General features: G+C 32.5%; 1 pseudogene across 1 annotated transcript in view; it reads right to left on the bottom strand.

Annotated features, from left to right (window-relative positions):
• Positions 1–706: 706 nt before the first annotated feature.
• The window catches only part of LOC145259060 (tubulin beta-4B chain-like), a 199573-nt pseudogene continuing 176483 nt past the window's right edge, over positions 707–23796 (bottom strand). The window contains exons 8-10 of the transcript XR_013864114.1: positions 13236–13354; positions 10740–10863; positions 707–759 (exon numbers count right to left, since the gene is read on the bottom strand). The product of XR_013864114.1 is annotated as a tubulin beta-4B chain-like (transcript). The remainder of the gene's footprint in view (positions 760–10739; positions 10864–13235; positions 13355–23796) is intronic.

The raw sequence follows: 23796 nt of genomic DNA on the forward strand, positions 1-23796 counted from the left end.
GTTGTCCGCATTGCAAATATTTTTAGATGTGAGGAATTTGATCTTAAAGTTGTAGTTTAAGAGAATCGTTCCCCAACGAAACAATCTATTTGAATTAGATTAGCAGACTTTTTTGGACTCAAAGATTATTTTTTATGGGTTTATAATCTGTTTGTAGTATGAACCGCCTTATATGTAGGCATATGTGGAACTTTGAGGCAGCGAATATTACTCCTAGAGCCTCTTTCTCTATTCAAGAATATTGCTTCTTGGCTGGTAGTCGGGATCTAGGATATGCTACAATTTTTCGCGAACCATTTGTCAATTTATGGAGAATGAAAGCACCGATGCCACATGAGCTTGCATCATTTACGACTATGATGTCGAGACTAGGGTCATAGTAGAGACATGGGAGAGATCCGAAGTAAGAGTTTTCTTGACCTTTTCGAATGTGGGGGGGTCCATAAGCATGGCTCGTCCTTTTTTAAGAGTTCATTGAGAGGCCCTTTCAAATTCTACATGTTCTTAATGAACCGTTAGTAAAAGGTTAGGTCAAGGAAACTTTGTATGGCTTGAACTTTATCTGGAACCGGTATGTTTCTGATGTGTGATTAAGCCGATTCTTTGTCGCTACTCATAAGTGAGGACGAAATTCTCGAATATTTTTGTCGTCATTGATGTGGGACTGGTCAAGCATTGGGAATTCAACGTGAGTGCGTGTCTTGAATCATTCTGGCGTCATTGATAAGGGCCCAAGGTTGGGACAACGGAAGGAAAACACTGGACACGGATTAGGTGTAAGAAAGATATATAAACAAAAGGTTACAAGGATAGGATAAAGTGTAAGCGAAGCTTACTATGAGGTGGTGTCCAACATGGGTAGTCGTGCGGGCTGCGCACTACTACTACTACTCCTGCTGATTCTACGGTATTACGATACTGATTATTGAGAGTGTTATCTCACATTGTAATTTAGATTCCATGATGCAGGTAAGTTTCGGTGTCACAGGAGTATCCTAAATCAATGAGGGAGACATTTTTATGGACTAATGCAATGTATTTTGTTTTTGTTCCAACCCAGAGTTCTCCTCCTTTTGGGAGTTGGATGTTTCCCACATTAAGAACCTTGTAAAAAAAATGAAAAATTAATATATATTTCCCAGTTTCCCCCCACCCCTTTAAAAATTCCAAATCTACTTTTTAGCTATTTTAGAAACCAATTCTTTAAATGAGAAAGGGATTTTTTGCAAAATAATTAATACTTTCACCTAACAATGTACGAAACAAAAATACTTTCACTTAACAATGTACGAAGCAAAAATACTTTCACCTAACAATGTACGAAACAAAAATACTTACACCTAACAATGTACGAAGCAAAAATACTTTCACCTAACAATGTACGAAACAAAAATACTTTCACCTAACAATGTACGAAACAAAAATACTTTCACCTAACAATGTACGAAACAAAAATACTTTCACCTAACAATGTACGAAACAAAAATACTTTCACCTAACAATGTACGAAACAAAAATACTTTCACCTAACAATGTACGAAACAAAAATACTTTCACCTAACAATGTACGAAACAAAAATACTTTCACCTAACAATGTACGAAGCAAAAATACTTTCACCTAACAATGTACGAAACAAAAATACTTTCACCTAACAATGTACGAAACAAAAATACTTTCACCTAACAATGTACGAAACAAAAATACTTTCACCTAACAATGTACGAAGCAAAAATACTTTCACCTAACAATGTACGAAACAAAAATACTTTCACCTAACAATGTACGAAACAAAAATGCTTACACCTAACAATGTACGAAGCAAAAATACTTTCACCTAACAATGTACGAAACAAAAATACTTACACCTAACAATGTACGAAGCAAAAATACTTTCACCTAACAATGTACGAAACAAAAATACTTTCACCTAACAATGTACGAAACAAAAATACTTTCACCTAACAATGTACGAAACAAAAATACTTTCACCTAACAATGTACGAAGCAAAAATACTTTCACCTAACAATGTACGAAACAAAAATACTTACACCTAACAATGTACGAAGCAAAAATACTTTCACCTAACAATGTACGAAGCAAAAATACTTTCACCTAACAATGTACGAAACAAAAATACTTACACCTAACAATGTACGAAGCAAAAATACTTTCACCTAACAATGTACGAAGCAAAAATACTTTCACCTAACAATGTACGAAACAAAAATACTTTCACCTAACAATGTACGAAACAAAAATACTTTCACCTAACAATGTACGAAACAAAAATACATTCACCTAACAATGTACGAAACAAAAATACTTTCACCTAACAATGTACGAAGCAAAAATACTTTCACCTAACAATGTACGAAACAAAAATACTTTCACCTAACAATGTACGAAACAAAAATACTTTCACCTAACAATGTACGAAACAAAAATACTTTCACCTAACAATGTACGAAAAAAAAATACGTTCACCTAACAATGTACGAAACAAAAATACTTTCACCTAACAATGTACGAAACAAAAATACTTTCACCTAACAATGTACGAAACAAAAATACTTTCACCTAACAATGTACGAAACAAAAATACTTTCACCTAACAATGTACGAAACAAAAATACTTTCACCTAACAATGTACGAAACAAAAATACTTTCACCTAACAATGTACGAAACAAAAATACTTTTACCTAACAATGTACGAAACAAAAATACTTTCACCTAACAATGTACGAAACAAAAATACTTTCACCTAACAATGTACGAAACAAAAATACTTTCACCTAACAATGTACGAAACAAAAATACTTTCACCTAACAATGTACGAAACAAAAATACTTTCACCTAACAATGTACGAAACAAAAATACTTTCACCTAACAATGTACGAAACAAAAATACTTTCACCTAACAATGTACGAAACAAAAATACTTTCACCTAACAATGTACGAAACAAAAATACTTTCACCTAACAATGTACGAAACAAAAATACTTTCACCTTACAATGTACGAAACAAAAATACTTTCACCTAACAATGTACGAAACAAAAATACTTTCACCTAACAATGTACGAAACAAAAATACTTTCACCTAACAATGTACGAAACAAAAATACTTTCACCTAACAATGTACGAAACAAAAATACTTTCACCTAAAAATATACGAAGCAAAAATACTTTCACCTAACAATGTACGAAGCAAAAATACTTTCACCTTACAATGTACGAAACAAAAATACTTTCACCTAACAATGTACGAAACAAAAATACTTTCACCTAAAAATGTACGAAACAAAAATACTTACACCTAACAATGTACGAAGCAAAAATACTTTCACCTAACAATGTACGAAACAAAAATACTTTCACCTAACAATGTACGAAACAAAAATACTTTCACCTAACAATGTACGAAACAAAAATACTTTCACCTAACAATGTACGAAACAAAAATACTTTCACCTAACAATGTACGAAGCAAAATTACTTTCACCTAACAATGTACGAAGCAAAAATACTTTCACCTAACAATGTACGAAGCAAAAATACTTTCACCTAACAATGTACGAAACAAAAATACTTTCACCTAACAATGTACGAAACAAAAATACTTTCACCTAACAATGTACGAAACAAAAATACTTTCACCTAACAATGTACGAAACAAAAATACTTTCACTAACAATGTACGAAACAAAAATACTTTCACCTAACAATGTACGAAACAAAAATACTTTCACCTAACAATGTACGAAACAAAAATACTTTCACCTAACAATGTACGAAACAAAAATACTTTCACCTTACAATGTACGAAACAAAAATACTTTCACCTAACAATGTACGAAACAAAAATACTTTCACCTAACAATGTACGAAACAAAAATACTTTCACTTAACAATGTACGAAACAAAAATACTTTCACTTAACAATGTACGAAACAAAAATACTTTCACCTAAAAATATACGAAGCAAAAATACTTTCACCTAACATTGTACGAAGCAAAAATACTTTCACCTTACAATGTACGAAACAAAAATACTTTCACCTAACAATGTACGAAACAAAAATACTTTCACCTAAAAATGTACGAAACAAAAATACTTACACCTAACAATGTACGAAGCAAAAATACTTTCACCTAACAATGTACGAAGCAAAAATACTTTCACCTAACAATGTACGAAACAAAAATACTTTCACCTAACAATGTACGAAACAAAAATACTTTCACCTAACAATGTACGAAACAAAAATACTTTCACCTAACAATGTACGAAACAAAAATACTTACACCTAACAATGTACGAAGCAAAATTACTTTCACCTAACAATGTACGAAGCAAAAATACTTTCACCTAACAATGTACGAAGCAAAAATACTTTCACCTAACAATGTACGAAACAAAAATACTTTCACCTAACAATGTACGAAACAAAAATACTTTCACCTAACAATGTACGAAACAAAAATACTTTTACCTAACAATGTACGAAACATAAATACTTTCACCTAACAATGTACGAAACAAAAATACTTTCACCTAACAATGTACGAAACAAAAATACTTTCACCTAACAATGTACGAAACAAAAATACTTTCACCTAACAATGTACGAAACAAAAATACTTTCACCTAACAATGTACGAAACAAAAATACTTTCACCTAACAATGTACGAAACAAAAATACTTTCACCTAACAATGTACGAAACAAAAATACTTTCACCTAACAATGTACGAAACAAAAATACTTTCACCTAACAATGTACGAAACAAAAATACTTTCACCTTACAATGTACGAAACAAAAATACTTTCACCTAACAATGTACGAAACAAAAATACTTTCACCTAACAATGTACGAAACAAAAATACTTTCACCTAACAATGTACGAAACAAAAATACTTTCACCTAACAATGTACGAAACAAAAATACTTTCACCTAAAAATATACGAAGCAAAAATACTTTCACCTAACAATGTACGAAGCAAAAATACTTTCACCTTACAATGTACGAAACAAAAATACTTTCACCTAACAATGTACGAAACAAAAATACTTTCACCTAAAAATGTACGAAACAAAAATACTTACACCTAACAATGTACGAAGCAAAAATACTTTCACCTAACAATGTACGAAACAAAAATACTTTCACCTAACAATGTACGAAACAAAAATACTTTCACCTAACAATGTACGAAACAAAAATACTTTCACCTAACAATGTACGAAACAAAAATACTTTCACCTAACAATGTACGAAACAAAAATACTTACACCTAACAATGTACGAAGCAAAATTACTTTCACCTAACAATGTACGAAGCAAAAATACTTTCACCTAACAATGTACGAAGCAAAAATACTTTCACCTAACAATGTACGAAACAAAAATACTTTCACCTAACAATGTACGAAACAAAAATACTTTCACCTAACAATGTACGAAACAAAAATACTTTCACCTAACAATGTACGAAACAAAAATACTTACACCTAACAATGTACGAAGCAAAAATACTTTCACCTAACAATGTACGAAACAAAAATACTTTCACCTAACAATGTACGAAACAAAAATACTTTCACCTAACAATGTACGAAACAAAAATACTTTCACCTAACAATGTACGAAACAAAAATACTTTCACCTAACAATGTACGAAACAAAAATACTTTCACCTAACAATGTACGAAACAAAAATACTTACACCTAACAATGTACGAAGCAAAATTACTTTCACCTAACAATGTACGAAGCAAAAATACTTTCACCTAACAATGTACGAAGCAAAAATACTTTCACCTAACAATGTACGAAACAAAAATACTTTCACCTAACAATGTACGAAACAAAAATACTTTCACCTAACAATGTACGAAACAAAAATACTTTCACCTAACAATGTACGAAACAAAAATACTTTCACCTAACAATGTACGAAACAAAAATACTTTCACCTAACAATGTACGAAACAAAAAGGGCAAAACGGAAATGTGTTAAAAAGAAACAAAAATATGTTACAAAGGGTAAAATAAGTTACTTTTCTGTATATTCTGTACATTCATCTACTGATGAAAAATTAATTTAACATGGAAATCTTAACTGGAAGAAAAACTTTGAGTGCCTTACCCAGTTCTCCTCTCCCTAAAAATAAAAATTAACAGCGCTAACAAATATGGTCAAATAAGAAATTCTTCCCATGTAATACTTACCGTGCGGAACTAGTAACGTTATGACATTTGCTTTGTTAGAATATGGAGTCTTTTGACAAATACTTGGTACTTTTGTCCAACAAAATTACGAAAGGGACAAAAAGAAAAAGGTTTCCTCTAAAAAAGAAACAAATAAATGTTACCAAAGGCATGATAAATTATTCTTCTACCATCTGGATATTTTTTTTAAATTTTAACTTATTTTGGATTTGTTATTTCTGTAAAAACGATTTCGTGTAACTGAATGAAACGTCTTCCTTAGAAGAGTTCTTTCTACCATGATTTGCTGGGTTTATGTTTCTAACAATCTCATAAACAAAAATACCGTAAAAACTTAATTCAAAATTAAATTCTTATCGAGGAATAAAAGTAACACATTCCCTTATCTATAGATATAAAAGCGAAAACGTATGTATGTATGTATGTATGTATGTATGTGTGTTCGCTTTTTCTGTATGTCTACAAAAGGCATTTTTCAGAGAAGCGGTCGGTCGCCTAACAACTTTTTAAAACTTTTTATATCACATATAAATCGTAATATCTCAGAGTTAACAACGAAACTCGCCTGTATTTAATTTGCTCGACTTTGGAAAGATAAATATTCAACATTTGTCGCTCACCGCATGTGGGTTAGTCTTTTTCCTATAACATCTTGGGAAGCGTTCCCGCAGTAAATGAAATACTATCCCGCAGTCAAACTTGACCTCATTAACTCATTAAAACGGGCACCTGCCAAATCCAAGTAATTAAATAAATTCAAACGTGTTTCCGTTAGCATCTCGCGGTGGGTCAATGGTTAACGTCGCACGTTTTGTTTTTGTTTTTTTTTTTCACACTTTAATTTACAACTTTGCCTCAATGGTTCGGGTTGCATCAGCAGTGAGATATCTACTGGAGCGGTAGAAGGATCCCACTATTTTTCCAGTGACCTTGGCAACAGACTTGATGTACGCGTTCCATTTCAGATCAGGAGTAAAGGTCAGTCCCAGAAGCTTGTCAAAACATGGAGCCTCCCCAAGACGGGAGTCATCCATTTCAATTGATGTCCAGATGGGGATCAGAGTGTTGATGATGTAAAGATAGAAGCTTGGTTTTAGATGCATTAAAAGTAACCAGCCACCTCTTCCCCCATTGTACCATGCGCTCAAGATCAGAGGAGAGCGAATCAGAGAGAACGTTGTCATTTACGGCCTTTGATGTGTTCTTGAGGGACACCAGCATTAATACTGTGGGCTTCTTATTTTTGCCCATCAACCACTACTCTTATAAGCCTATCAGAGAGAAATGATTTAATAATTGAGGAAACATTTCCAGTTATACCGTAGCTGGAAATCTTGTGAAGTAGGCGTTTATAACATACTTTATCGAAGGCCTTTGATATGTCAAAAGCAATTGCCATAGAAAGGAAGCCTTTGTCGAGAGATTCGCTAATCCTATGAGATGTAACCGTTAGCACATCTGCGGTAGATCTAGCAGAATTGAACCCATATTGCATGTCACTAAGCAGGTTGCTTCTACTGAGGTGGTTGACTACTTCTTTATTTTATATGGATTCCAGCAGTTTAATCATGACACACAGGAGACTTATCGGTCTATACTGAGAGGAAGATGACCTGTCACCTGAATTCTTAAATACAGGGCATACTGATGAGGTTTTCCAGGGTGTTGGGAAGCAATTCTCCTTAAGACCACGCTTAAACAGTTTTGTAAGTATGGGGCCAGTTCTGATTGAAGCTTTTTCAACACTATAATTGGAATGCCGTCAGGGCCAGTTGCTTTACTGGAATCAAGGTTCTTGATTAGCTTAGCGACACCACGTACAGATATTTGTATGTTAGATTGTGTGTTGTCTGTTATAGGAGGAAATACGAGGAGTTCATGGCCTTGGTTGCATAGGTTAGAATTAGCTGCAAAGTTCTCGGCAAATAGTTTGGCCTTATCTGATGCTGGCGAGATGACCTCTGATCCATTGATGTTAGTTGGGATAGAACGCACGCTTCTGTTCAGGATCCTGTTTGCTATTTGCCAAAACTGGTGGGAACCAAGCGACTGATCAGCTACTTTGGATTTAACGGACTGATTATATAGCTCTCTTGCATTTTTATTACTCTTTTACAGTGGTTGCTGGCAGTCCTGAAAGCAGCTTTAGTCTCAGTACATCTATTAAGTTGGTAGCTATGGAAAACGTGATATCTGTGCGCTATGGGGAGAACCATGGCTGACTGTTAGGTTATAGTTGGAATTTTTGGAATGGTATGAATCGGTCTATACCTAGAATTAACCAATCGGTCGTGTTTGATACTATAGCGGGCAAATCCTTTTAAACGTGGAATGCAGAGGTAGATCAGATATAAATGTACGGAAGCTATCCCGGTCAGCCATAGAGTATCGATATACTGTACAGTGGAGGGGTACGTCTGAAGATTTGTTGCATTTTATTTTTATCTTAACTGATACAACCGAGTGGTCGGAAGATCCCAGAGGAGATAGAACGGAACATGAACATAGCTCAGGGCAAGTTGTGAGAAAAAGGTCTAGAAGGCTTGCATACTGACCGGTAGTATCGGGCACACGTGTGGGTTCGTGAACAATCTGAGTGGGGTTAAAGGCAATGGAGAAGTCATGACAGAACCTCCCCTCATCATCTATCTAGTTTGAGTGGGTCAGCCATTCCACATTGTGGACATTGAAGTCACCACACATATGAATGTTAGCCGGTGCTTATGTTCCCGATAGTAGCCCCCTACAGCAAAGTGGCAATGTGCTTTGTTTGGGGTGAAAATGTAATAAAAAATTTTTTTTTTAAAGACAGGATGTGCTTATGATGAGGATGACATTTTCCTGCCATTAAGTGCCCAGACCTCGTCATCATCATCATCATCATCATCATCATCCTCGTCATCGTCATCGTCATTGTCAACATCATCATCATCATCATCATCATCATCATCATCGTCGTCGTCGTCGTCGTCGTGTCGTCATCGTCAACATTATCATCATAATCATCCTGATCAGCATCAGCATTATCATCATCATCGTCATCATCATCATCGTTATATCACCATCATCATCATCATCATCATTGTCAATCATCATTATCATCGTCGTCGTGTCGTTATCGTCAACAACATCATAATCATCATCACGATTGTCAGCATCCTCATTGTCATCATTATCATCATCATCAGCAGCAGCAGCAGCGTTATCATCATCGTCATCATGCTGGCATATGTTGGCTGACTTTTAAAAATTGACATCCACGCTTACCAGTTTTTTTCCTTTTTTGCTTAAAATCCATAACTGATCATATGATGTCAATTGTTCTATAGCTACTAAGGAACGTTCATCTATTCCTTCAACGCGGCCATCGAAGCTTCCTTTTCACGTGTTTCGATATTATTACGATGATATATTCGATTAGATTGTTTCAAAATCAAAATTGCCTAGAGGTCATTCAGTGAGATTATTTAGAAGACAAAAAATGTAATAAATAGAGTGAGTCATAAGTAACTGGCCAGCAAGTATGTGTAGATTTTGTAAAAGATATTAATTAATGTAATGTAATTAAAAACGCAATAGAAAGACGATACAAATAACTAGGGCGAATCGTAGACTTAATAACTTCTTAATATATCAAGTTCGACATTGAAGAAGCATCATTTTCCTGCCATTTTTGACGGAGGGATATTCATAGCAATTGTCTGCATTTTTGAGATGAGGTATTTTCATTGATTGAGATTGTCGGACTGACTTCCTCATCTTGGTTGTTATTGTCACAACGTTTCGGGAACAACCAAGATGAGGAAGTCAGTCCGACAATTTCAATCAAGGAGAGATATTCACATATGCTTTATTATTTTGGTGTGTGTGTGTGTGTGTGTGTGTGTGTGTGTGTGTGTGTGTGTGTGTGTGTGTGTGTAGAAAAAGACTATTCGCTCTAGTAATTCAACAGAGTAGAGGTTGTTTTTTTTATTATGTTAATGTTAAACCTATTGTTAGAGATGTTCATGAAAACGTTAAGGAATGCGATATTATTAGTTATATTTACTTTCATATGTATTGCGTAAGGGATATATGTTCGTTTGAAGTAGCTGAGTGGCCTTGGCTACTTTTTCGAGTAATAATCAAGTAAAACGCCCTACGGAACGATTGTTCTGATCGAAGTTGGTATTCCTTCGTGTAAGGTTTTTTTAATGTACCTTTCGATGTCTCTTCCAGATGGTTTTACCAGTTGGTAATTATGGCTTAACCAGCTAAATACATCATTGTGAGGAGGAACCCGGATGTACTCATATTGATTACATCACACTTCTACGATGAATTTAAGAACTGATTTTTTTAGGTTTTGCATTTTTTATATTTAGTCATTATTTTCAGCAAAAATAAGAATATTTTAAACACGGCGTACAAAAGTACAGAGTTTCATAGTGTTTAATAAAAACAATGAAAACTTATTTGATGGAATGTACGAATTTATTTGTTTATCTGTTTCACTTCTCCCATTCAATCTTAATATTAGCTTTGTGCCTTCTTTTTCTTCTTTTTCTTCTTTTTCTTCTTTTTATCCCTCTCCTTCTTCTTCCTCGTCGAATTCGCCTTCTTCTTCCACTGTTGCATCCTGGGCAAAAAAAGGAAAATAATACTTGATATGAACAAATTGTTTTGTCTATAACAAGCTTATCATTAAGTACGAGGGACGTTCCGCCTGAATAGATTAGAGGAGATTGCATTGTTATGATGACTGAATTTATGCATTCATGACCTGAAATTTCCATCTCTCTTTTGCAGATATTGACGACGTGAGACTATAAGAAAGAAACCCTTGTCATGGACGTGCATCAGAAGCAGAGAGGTGTCATTAAATCCCTAGCAAAAGTGCATTGAGAATAGTGATGACAATACAAAAAAACAAATTCGGAAGCACAAAAGGTCACTCGTTTTAATGGCACTACTCTCGTCTTCATATTTATTCAAGATTTTTAGTTAAAACATAGGAAGCTTTACTTTTAGAATAACTTTCAGATGTAGAAAAACAATTTTAACTTTAAATGTGAAATATTTAATGGCCTTGTAGCAGACAAGGATGATTTTAATATTTGATGTTTCAGAAAAGCAATGTGACTCACGGGTGAATTGCAGAACAAACAACTGATTTAAAAAGCGGCTAATGCATAAAACGTGAAGATTTTGAGTCAATACTAAAATTAGGGACGACGTTTGGCATTAACATCCGAATCATGATGATGAGGTGACATAGTTATCAAAGATAAGAAATGAAGAGAACTTGAGACGCGAAGGAATTAATTCATTGTAGTCTACAACCCAATCTATCTTCTCTATCCAGTCTATCAGATGCTTTTGTTTGGACATGGTTCTCATTATTATCAAATCAAGACCAAGTTCTACTCGAGGGTGGAACTAATGTCAGTCGAAATTTACAAATGCATATATTATGATTATTGATTATGACGATTTACGACTAGTACTGGGTGATGTTGTAATTTGCAAAAAGTAGCACCACAGTAATGTACTCCACAAACAAAAAACCCTTGCGAAGAAACTCTATCAAGAGAAATTCAATCTGAGGCTAGGCATATGAAAACAGAAAGGTCTTTTTACTTTGTGGTAGAAACGATGAGTTCTTGCTGTAATTATCTTACGAAGAGAAACAAAAATTCCTGATCGCTATTTTAATTCGGCCTACAATTTAAGATATCTGATTAGAAATTAATTTAATTTATATGAAATTAGTTAAAAGTTCAAAAAAGACCATCGACCAGAGCAATATTGATTAGAAGAAGGCCAGAGATAAAAATTATCAAATAATTCTTTTTATTCAAAATTAACGAAATCTTGTAAAAAAAAAAAGATACAGCTAAGATATTACGCATATATATATATATATATATATATATATATATATATATATATATATATATATATATATACATATATATATAGTGAATTTTCATGAATTTTTAAAAATCTTTATCAGGTGTATGGATGAAGTTTAATTTGAAGATTATGTTTGACAATATGCCACATGAAATCCGGAATTTAATAAAACTTTTACTTTGATATTCCAAATAATTTAATAAAATAATAGAATTTAATAAAACTTTTACTTTGATATTCTAAAGCAACATTGATTAGAAGAAGGTTAGAGATTAAAATTATTGAAATCTTGTAAAAAAAAAAAGATACAGCTAAGATCCGACGTAAATAATTATTTCTTTATATATATATATATATATATATATATATATATATATATATATATATATATATATATATATATATATATATATATATATATATATATATATATATATATATATATATATATATATATATATACGGCATAATCGCGTTGACACATGGGTTCTCGTCAGATCACCGAAGTTAAACAACGTCGAGCTTGGTTAGTACCAGATGGGTGGCCATTTGGGAATTCTAGGTGCTGTATGAGCTCTCCGCTTATCTCGGCATTTGTTTTACATTCGTCCGGTACACACTTCACTGGCCACTAATATTAAACAATGTTGACTAAAGAGAAGTGTGGTTGGAGATTGCACACCGCCTGTCACAAAAATTTCACGCGCCGGCATCTCAACATGGGTATACATAGTCTGTCAAAGACTGAAGGAGTCTCATACATACATATATATATATATATATATATATATATATATATATATATATATATATATATATATATATATATATATATACTACGCAGATTTATTGATTACAATCTTAATTATTGGTAGAATAGTATTCTTAATTTTTTTTTTTTTTGCGGGTTTCGATCTAATGACAATTTCTCTTGTCGCACTTGTTAACCTCAACTGACATAATTCTCAATAATAAACGACATTGTAATTTTGCGGAGGATATTTTAACCGCATGAAAAAGTCAATATGTGCCAACGTTTTTTTGTTTTTTTTTTTTTTACTCTTCATTTTTATATCATTTCAATGCTTGGCCAACCTGATATTGTTGATACTCAGACACCAGATCGTTCATATTGGATTCCGCTTCTGTAAATTCCATCTCGTCCATCCCTTCGCCCGTGTACCAATGGAGGAAGGCCTTTCGCCGGAACATCGCTTTCAAGTAAAAAAAAAAAGAAAGAAATAGACACCAGTGAAGGAAACAATTTGACAGTCAATTTAGTAATTTTTTAAAAAAGGTTACTTGAACAAGTGTTTTTAGCAGATGTGACAAATTTATGTTCATAGGAGTTAATCTACAAATCTAGCTAAACCCTCTCTCTCATATATATATATATATATATATATATATATATATATATATATATATATATATATATATATATATATATATATATATATATAAAGTGATTTCACATGAATGGATAGTCCATTCACGTGAAATCACTTTTTTCTTCACCCTATTCCCTCTGCTTCACTTTTTGTTATCAAGTAAGATCTTTGACTTACTTGTAGTTTCATCAAATACTTTTGCAAGCAAAATCCGATCCCGCATTTTGCTAAATCCTACCCTCTGATGAGAAGGAAAGTATTTCTTCGAAACTCTGCGGATTAAGAACTATCCACTTATTTAGTGTTTCCTTTTCAAATTAATTATGTTTTTAACTCTTTTTCAAAGTGTTTTTTTAACATGTTTTATTAACTATTTGCTCTTATATTAATTCTTTAATATTTATAATATACTTTAGTTTTACCATCTTGGATCATTTAAGTAAATTTAATTGTAATTTTTATTTTATTTTTATTATATTTATATATATATATATATATATATATATATATATATATATATATAGTTGTGTGTATGAATAATTAAACTTGAAATTATTTATATATTCAGCAATGTTTCGTCTCTATTTCAAAAATTCCTCAGGATAAATGGTTTGTAAAAATAACGTACAAATACAATGTTTTAAAATAGTGCATTTTTAACATGAAAATAATGTTTTTCGTTTAAAAGAAAACACTCTTTTCACGTCACAAACGCACCATATATTTTCAAATGTTGTACTTGTATGTTATTTCTTCAAATCAATCATCCTGAAGAAGTCTTGAAATAAGAAGACTGAAAAGGCTAGCTAACCGGTTTTGAAACTCACTTAACAGAGCTAAATCAAGGTTAAGAGTACGATTAAAAAATAATATAAAAAAAGAAAACACATAAGGACAGGGTATCATTATCTATGATAGGTTTATCTCAACATAAGCTAGCCAAATGGCTTGCCACTATTTTAGAATCTGATTTCTAAAACATTTGCTAAATTTATATAAATTGATAACAACACATTTATTTATGTTATTTCAATCTTCTTACCTTTCATATCAATATATAACTTACATCAACTTCCGAGCCCTTGCCTTATTCCTGAAAATATTTTCATAGAATTAATGAAATTCGTCATTATGTCGGTCTAATTCATGTTTTATGCATTATTTACAGACAGATCGATAGCATTTCTATGGGTTCTTCCTTGGAAGCGTCACAGGAAAATATTATTGTAGCTTTTTGTGAAGAGGCTCTGTTATTTGTTTCCAAACATCTGACCTTTCTTTTCGTTATGTTAACAACAGTTTTTGTTTGTTCAAATAAGTAGATGGTTTCTTTTTACATCCCTTAATTATATTCATCCAATTCTTAAGATAAGGAAACTAATTCTTCGCTTATGTTTCTGGATATGCTGGTTTTCTCACTTCAGCCCATCGGAACCAGCGTTTACTTATCTTTGCACACGTTGGAACTCTTTTCGTTTCGCAAAACAAAAATTCACCATAGTGTTTCAATAATTTGTTCGAAGACCAGACTGGATGATAAAGATAAATTTATTACTAAGACCTTTTGCACCAATAGTCATCCTTTAGCCATTGTTGAATCTACAATAAAAATAAAATTTCAAACTTTATAAAATAAATTAAATGTCTTATTTACCTCCGCCTGACTATGTGAGTGGTAGATTTGGCATATAAATCCCTGTACTGTACAACAATGTTATTTTTTCATCACGCCTTTTCTGACTCCAATTCCATCATGATAATTTTATCATATACATTATAAAATGTAACTGTGATTTGCACTACATCGGAAGAGCGTCGCAAAGATTAGATATTTGAATCAAACAACACATACCAAAATAAATTCGACATGCAGATTATTTACGATTGAATGTTTTCAATAATATCATGGGTTTATCCATTAGTAAGCACCTTATAACTATTTCTGTAGCTCTAAATTAGGTGTCAACTTATTCTCTTTTCTAAGTGAGTCGTACTGAGCATTTCATCTAAAGATTCTAGAAGCAATTTATATTAACTCTGTGAGACTTTATAGACAAAACTGATCTCCTGGACTTAATGTAGTTTCTATTTTAGTATATTTCCTTGTTTCGCCTTCGTTGCAATCTTCATTTCATATTAATCATAATCCTAACCTCAATTTAATTCTCTGAGCGAGGTTAGAAACCGGTTAGCTAGCCCCTTCAGTCTTTTTATTTTTTAATTCATTATGTTTAAAAATACATTTAGTTTATGCTGCTTAGGCGAATGTCGCTCTTAATGTAACATAAAACGGATGCGCAGATGTAAATGTAGGCGAAGTGACGTCATCAGTGGGAAAAAAGGACTATAAAAAGAAAAAGAGAACAATCACAATGGAGATGAGATCTTGCTCGAGATCTCGTGAGAGACGTCGATAACGGTCGCGATCACGTGCGAGGTGTGAAGGACGCTCGAGAAGACGATCACGCGAGGGACGTCACAGTGGTAAAGAGAGAATGAGGAAATAAATGTTGCTATAAAGAACAATCAAATTGGAGTTATTTTCTATTCTTTGTCTTGTTTTTTTGTTGTCTTTTTTTGCGATTGAAACTTCACACAACGCGTGTTGGTCCGCGAACAACGTTACACTAATAGTAAAGGCAATAGTTACATTAGTTATACTATAACTAGTCTTTTTCGCAAATCTACTTAACTCTAGTTCAGTTCACAAAAATAACTACTGTTCTTTTATTCAAAACAAATATCACGAAAATAATACATTACAAAATTAAAATTACTCGAAGATATTTTCATTAATACTTAAAAATTTAGAATAAATAAAATCACGTATTAAATAAATAACACCGTTTTAAAATATTTAACCTAATAGAATTTACCTTTTGACGCCGAGTCTTATATCTGGAATTTAAATTGTCAACGTTTTCCTATAACTGTACCGTTTTTTGTTGTTGTTGTTGTTGTTGTTGTTGTTGTTGTTGTTGTTGTTGTTGTTGTTGGGGTTTTTTGTTGTTTTTGTTGGGTTTTTGTTGTTGTTTTTGTTGGTTTTTTGTTTTGTTTTTTGTATGTTTAACAGTTTCTACTTTACCCGACTTTTGTTATTTATTTGTTTTTGAAACCTGAAGAAGATTAGACGAAGAATCGAAAGTGCTAGTGATACTTATCGAAATATTTTTTATTAATATTTTGGCATAAAAATATTGCTGGAATAATTGAAAACATAAAAACTTATAATGCAGCAAGAATCCTGTTATGTTTGCTTAAATGAAAGAATGTTGTTTGAATACAAACCCTACATACGTATAGTGTGTGTATTTAAGCAGCATTCTATATATTCAGCATTGTATATATATCGTATATATGTGTGTGTGTGTGTGTGTGTGTGTGTGTGTGTGTGTGTGTGTGTGTGTGTGTGTGTGTGTGTGTGTGTATACAAAAATTCTCATGCAACATAAAGTAGAATAAGTACATAGCTATTAAGTTTGCCACAAAAGAAGAAACTCCCTGTATCGAGCTAGAAAACATTGCACGGCTTCCAGTATCTCCTCTCTGTGTGAAGCTACCATTAACCGTAGCATAGAGTATTGCTTCCACATCTGTACTGGTGGGCTAAGCACTAGACTCTACACAGAATATATGAAATATTCCTTTCCCACACAGCAAATATAGGCGGGCAAAAATGGTGTTACATATCTCCCCTTTCCCTGTCCAAAACTTTTCAAAATTTTATGACTTCTCGAAATAAATAACAGAATCCTTATTTCTGATCAGGATACTGCAATATGTGTGCGTCCATATATATATTTCATTCAGAGGAAGTCTTAAAATAAAGACGAAACGTTGATGAACACATAACTCGGTTTGTTCCTTTTATTTTTATTTCTCTCTATATATAGTCATCCACATACAGTACTGTTTCGCTGTATCACAGCTTATCAGTGCGGCTAGACAGGCAACTACCTCAAGCAAAGATCGAAGCCCGACCGCCCGTACGACAGTCAAGGCTTCCAAACATTACGCTAATCGGCAGCTGCTATGCGGGTAGTGAATTAACGATGTTTTGACATCGTCGGAATACCTAAGCTCGATTTGTTTACACAATACGCTAATGGTATATCGTGTATCACTTGTAATGGTATATCGTGTATCACTTGTAATGGTATATTGTGTATCACGTGTATCAATATGCTCAACTCAAGATGAGGAGCATTATAGTCATCCACATACAGTACTGTTTCGCTGTTTCACAGCTCATCAGTGCGACTAGACAGGCAACTACCTCAAGCCAGGATCGAAATCCGACCGCCCGTACGACAGTCGAGGCTACCATTAATCGGCAGCTGCTATGCGGGTAGTGAATTAACGATGTTTTGACATTGTCCGAATATATATATATATATATCAGAATAATGAAATGAAATATATCTACTGGTATGCAAATCCAGTGGTTTTCGGACTTACAAAATATTATTAGATGTAATATTTTATATAAGATAAACCCAGCTAAATGGAATTGCTAATATACAGGATAGAGCAAATTAATCAAAATTTATGTATTTAAATTTTATGATTTGAAAAAGTTAATTTTCAAATATAGAATTTTTTATTGTTTGAAAACAAAGAATACAATTTAATAAATCTGTTTCCTTAACCCACGAGTTTTCGATGCTTATTCATCTGCTCGGAGGAAAAAATATTAGCAAATATTTTTATTGGTTTGCAAATTATTTGCTAAAAGCAATAAATATAGAAAAATAATATTATTAAAGTTTTTTTTTAACATTTAAGATACAGAGAAAAAGGATATTGTAATTTAAATTCAAAATGAATTCTAAATCATTAAATGGAAAATCCTGGTACATACATACATAGTAACAGGAAGGTCCGACATTGCTTGAGATTCAATGAAGATCAACAAATGTTCCACGCTACCATATTTTTATTGTCCTCAAAGTCGGTGAAATCGATCATTTATCAAACAAATCGATTGATTATTCTATCTTGTTGAGGAACCCACCATAGTGTAATAGGAGGAAGCTTCACATGCCTCCCCGCAGTGATTTAGTCCACAATACATTAAAGTCTACATTGCACTGTAGAGAACACACTGTTGATTTTATAAGATAATTTGTCTATAATGGTTTGAATTAAATGCGAAAATTAAGTATTAGATTTCAAATGTGCTCGAAACAAAACATTAATTTCGAATGTTCCCGTATCTTATCAAAGAACCAATTTTTGATTATTTTTACACAATGGCTTGAATAAAACTATGAAATACAAAAGCCAGGTGTGGATTAATTATACTCTTAACAAAAGTATTCATTTCGAACGCGCCCCTATCTTATCAAAGAATCAACTGTTAATTTTATTTAATGTGCCTTTCTACTTGTGCACTGATAAAACTTCTCAGATACACGTGTGATGTTAGGTTGTATACAAGTGTTTACTTGGGTCTAAATCGGCCTTCCTTCTTGGATCGGATTTTTTTGATTACCGATTTTCAATACTTATCAGAGGCATTTCGATGCAAAACTTACGTAAGTACACTCCCAGACACATCAAGTATATTTGTGTCAATTTCTTTTAAAAATTGTCCCAGCTGTTTCGGTTCATAGGGAACGAAATCACACGCACACACACAAAGTGACGTTTATATATTAGTAGATATATATTATTTTTATAATTATATTTATATATTAGTAGATATATTATACACTTGGACAGTTTATGGCACACCTATGTTTTGGAAACATCCAAAACACCTCTTACTCCTTAAGTGTGAAGATGCTGGGATGGACACACACGAGTCAGGTGTAAACATTTTTTTTAATCAGTGGTTGTACTTCTTTTTTTTTTGTTTGTTTGTTTGGTTTGGTTTTTTGCGCTGCTACCACCACTGCACACAAATCTCTTGATATACTGAAGAACGAAAGAATGGCCAAAGTTTCTGTTCTTTTAGTAAAAACAAATGTTTAAGACAATTTGTAATCTGTCATTTTCAAACAATCTAAATATTTTTCGTAGTTCCATGTAGTTAAAGAGGAAATTATATATTGGATTAGAAACCATTCGTTAGATCACGTATTAGAAGCGAACTATTAAATAGTGTTATCATTGTTCTCTTCTTTCTCTTTCTTGTCTCATTTGCCCTTCATTATAACCACTTACATCATGTCCGGTAGTAATCGGAAGGAGGGGCGGGTGATAAGTCATCAAGTATTACAGAGTATAGTTTCATCATTTTATACTTGATCGGTTTCTCCATTTTTGTCACGCATTCATTAATTTCTTCTTTTTTTTCTTCTTTTTTTTTTCTTTGTTGCTTTTGCCAATCGATCGTTTTATGAGCGACTTTTTTTTTTTTCTTTTTTTCTCAAATTTCTTTGCTTCGTACAAAAAGTGATTCATAAATCACTTTTTGTACGAAGCAAAGAAAATACATTTGAAACAAAGTGAATAAAAGTAGAAAAACAGCGGGAAAACTGAGTTAAAAGAATGAGTTTTACACTTATAACTCTTTTTGTAAAGGTCGTTAAGTGCTTGCCTTCAAGAAATATAGAATCCCCCTCTCTCCCTCTCTCTCTCTCTCTCTCTCTCTCTCTCTCTCTATCTATCTATCTATCTCTCTCTCTATCTATCTGTCTATCTATCTCTTTCCGTCAGTTTCTATTTCTCTTTGGAATCTTGTAACCGTCTGTCTCTCTTTCCTTCAGTTATAAAACCAGAATAATTAGAGGAAAGATAGGAAACCCCTGCCATCTGAAGCAGATTTTTATTGAATATAAGAAAGCTAGTTTGGATCGTTGCTCTATAAAAAAAACTAGATGAATAACACATTGATCATTTTACATAGGCGCACCTATGTATAAGCACATAAAACACACATACACACACACGTATATGTGTGTATATATACATATATATATATATATATATATTGTGTGTTTGTGTATTACAAAATATCAGAACCATATCCATACCCTCAGTTTCAAATCCTATGTGTACATATAACGAAATAAGAATACACTATATATATATATATATATATATATATATATATATATATATATATATATATATATATATATAATACAACATTCAAACTTTAACGGTTTAAAGAAAAAACAAGTGCAGACATTTTTTAAATAAATTTTTAATAAATATATTTATAAAAAAAAAATTCAATATTTCGAATTATAACAAATAATCCATCAGAAAAATCCGGGTAGGAGCGTCTGTACCTTACATGGCAGTGACAATACTTGGGTCGTCTTCAGATGTTGTTAAAATTTTCATTGTTCGATACAGTCTAGCCTGGATTTTCCTGATCAAGAATTTGTTATAGTTCAAAATATTGAATTTGTTTTAATATATATATATATATATATATATATATATATATATATATATATATATATATATATATATATACTGTGTCAATCGCTTTATTGCTGATTAGTAAAATATCAATATTTCCCTAAATATACGTCACAAAAAAATGAAAATTGTACCATCAAAGGGTTGCTTTAAGTTTAGTTATTTCCCAAAATTTTATTCAAATTCATTCTATATTAACGAATTTATGGCATTTTATTTATTATTAAAGAAATTTTACTGTCCATCGCTTTATTGTAGATCTCTTACAATGCCAAAAAAGCGGACGAATAAAGATTATCGAAAAGCAAAAGATAGTTGCTGGACTCACAAAAGGTTTGTCCCTCAAAAATTTAGCCACGGAGCTGGAATGGGATCCAAATACTTTGGCTGCATTCTTGAACAACCGAACACTAAATCCAGAAAAATAATGGCATCAGAAGAAACCTTTTAGATCGTGATATTCGGAAAATTCGTAGGGAAGTCAACTGAAACACAAACAGCACCGGTGTAAAAGCTGGAATCGCTCCAAGAGCCAGACATGCCCGATACAATGTGTCGAATGAGATTGCAAGGAACATAAAACCTCTTCCAATGCCTCCATTAGGCAAACAACGTAGGGAAAAACGAATGACTTGGACACAGAATTATATGGAAATGAATTCCCAGCAGGTCCTATTTAGGGATGAAGCCCATGCTACTCTTGACGGTCTGGATAGATGGACCAAAGTTTGAAACCCGAACGAAACTCCGACCCGTTATAGAGTTCATTGCCTACAAGGAGGTGGACGCATCATGTTTGGCCGGGAATCAGTGGGGATAAGTTGGTTGGACCATTCCGAGCGCCAGAGGGTGTAAAGCTTACCAGCAATGCGTGCGTGGCCTTTTTGGATAATCATTTGTCGACATGGCTAGTTTACCTACCATTGTTACGTCGCTTTCAGATGATTTTTATACATGACAATCTACCATCCAATTCTGCTTGGGGCGACTGCACCCTTCCTTGAATCTATGGAATTCGTTGGAGAAACTCATGACCTGACCACCGTGTTCTCCAGACCTTAAGCCCATTGAATATCTCTGGTAAGTATTAAAAAGAGGGGTTTATGAGGGAGAAAGCAATTTACTTCAAAAGATGTCTTGTGGAGGAACATAGTTGATGTTGCTAGAGCCATAGCTCCTTTTAAGATCAAAGAATTGACTTCTTCAGGAAACAAAAGGTTGTTTTAAAAAAAATGGGTGATAAGTCAATAAATAATTAATTTATATGAGGCTTATACCTAGGATATGTTTTTGTTTATTATTCTTTGACAGAAAAATATAATAAAAAGTAAAGTTTGCAAGATAAGACATTGTATTTTTGCCTTAAAACAACATTTTAAGAGACCTGCAATAAAGCGATGGACAGTGGAAATTCTTCGATAAAGAATAAAAAGTCATAACTCAGTTAATATCGCATGGATTTGAATAAAATTTTTGGAAATAACTAACCTTAAAGGAGTCATTTGATGATATAATTTTCATTTTGTTGTGACGTATATTTAGTGAAATATTGATATTTTACTAATCGGCAATAAAGCGATTGACACAGTATATATACAATATAATGTTGGCACTAGTTCTGGTATTAAAACTTTTAAAGTTTGAATTTTCTACTCCATATATTGACAATGCTTAAAACAGTGAATTCCTATATTATATGTCACACGCGTCGACTAACGCTCACACTGTATCGAACATCTGAATGCATCTAATGCGACGTAAAAAAATCTGGGTTTACCTGATGAAGAATTTGTTATAATTCGAAAAATGGAATTTGTTTTAATAAAAAATATATTTATTTATTTTAAAAATGTCTGCACTAATTTTGGTTTTTAAACCGTTAAAGTTTAAACTTTATATTCCATATATCAACAATGCTTAAAACAGTGAATTCTTATATATATAAATATATGTATGTATGTATGTATGTATGTATCTATGTATCTATGTATCTATGTATCTATGTATATGTATGCATATAAATACATATACATGCATAGATGTATATATGCAAAAATAAACACTTGTTTATTTTCATAATTTTGCGTTGTAATTTAGCTTCAAAAGTATTCTATACGTATTTTATTTTAAAATTCATATATACATATATAATATATATATTTGCAAAAATCAAAACAAGGAAAATAATTACATCATGTTTGTATTTTTTCGAATGTTACAATTGTTTCGACGTCAACTAGCCAATTTTAAACTTTATATTGTTCAAATATTTTCGAGGTTGGCATCTCGTCAGACTTATTGAAAGAAATACAAGGTTAATATATATTTGAACATATTTTCATCCTGTTATTAACGGTGTCAAGCGGTGTGATCCGACATCCGTCTCATTTTGTTTTGATAAATCCCCTTCCGGTGTTTATGAAATATTTTGGGGCCCCGTATTTTCGTATTTCTGTTTTAGATTTCGGTGAAAAAACAAACACGTGCCTAAAGCTATGGTAAAATTCAGAACCCGGATGGCCCAGGTGCCGTAATACCTGTGCAGTTCGTTTTTCTTCCTTTTTTCCTTTTATTAAAGTAATATTTACAAGAAAGACATTACAAGTATGATACTAAAAAAGGGTCAATGTCAAATTTCTTTCCAACTCCCAAAAATCTTTAAAATGGCGACTTTTATGTTTTCGGTGGTGCTGAAAACTATTATCACATTTAAATTTGGGTAAGATAAGTAGTTTTCATGATATGAAGAAATTATTTTTTCCAAAAGTGGGGGATCACTTTCCTATATACGTAAAATATAACGTAAAATAAGCACCCACTTTGTGGTCACCTAATAATTTCTTCATATCATAAATCAAATTTAACTGATATTCGTTTTCAGCACCCCC

Source organism: Euprymna scolopes, chromosome 34, assembly GCF_053919585.1.
Source record: "Euprymna scolopes isolate OS-2025 chromosome 34, ASM5391958v1, whole genome shotgun sequence".
NCBI lineage: Eukaryota > Metazoa > Mollusca > Cephalopoda > Sepiida > Sepiolidae > Euprymna > Euprymna scolopes.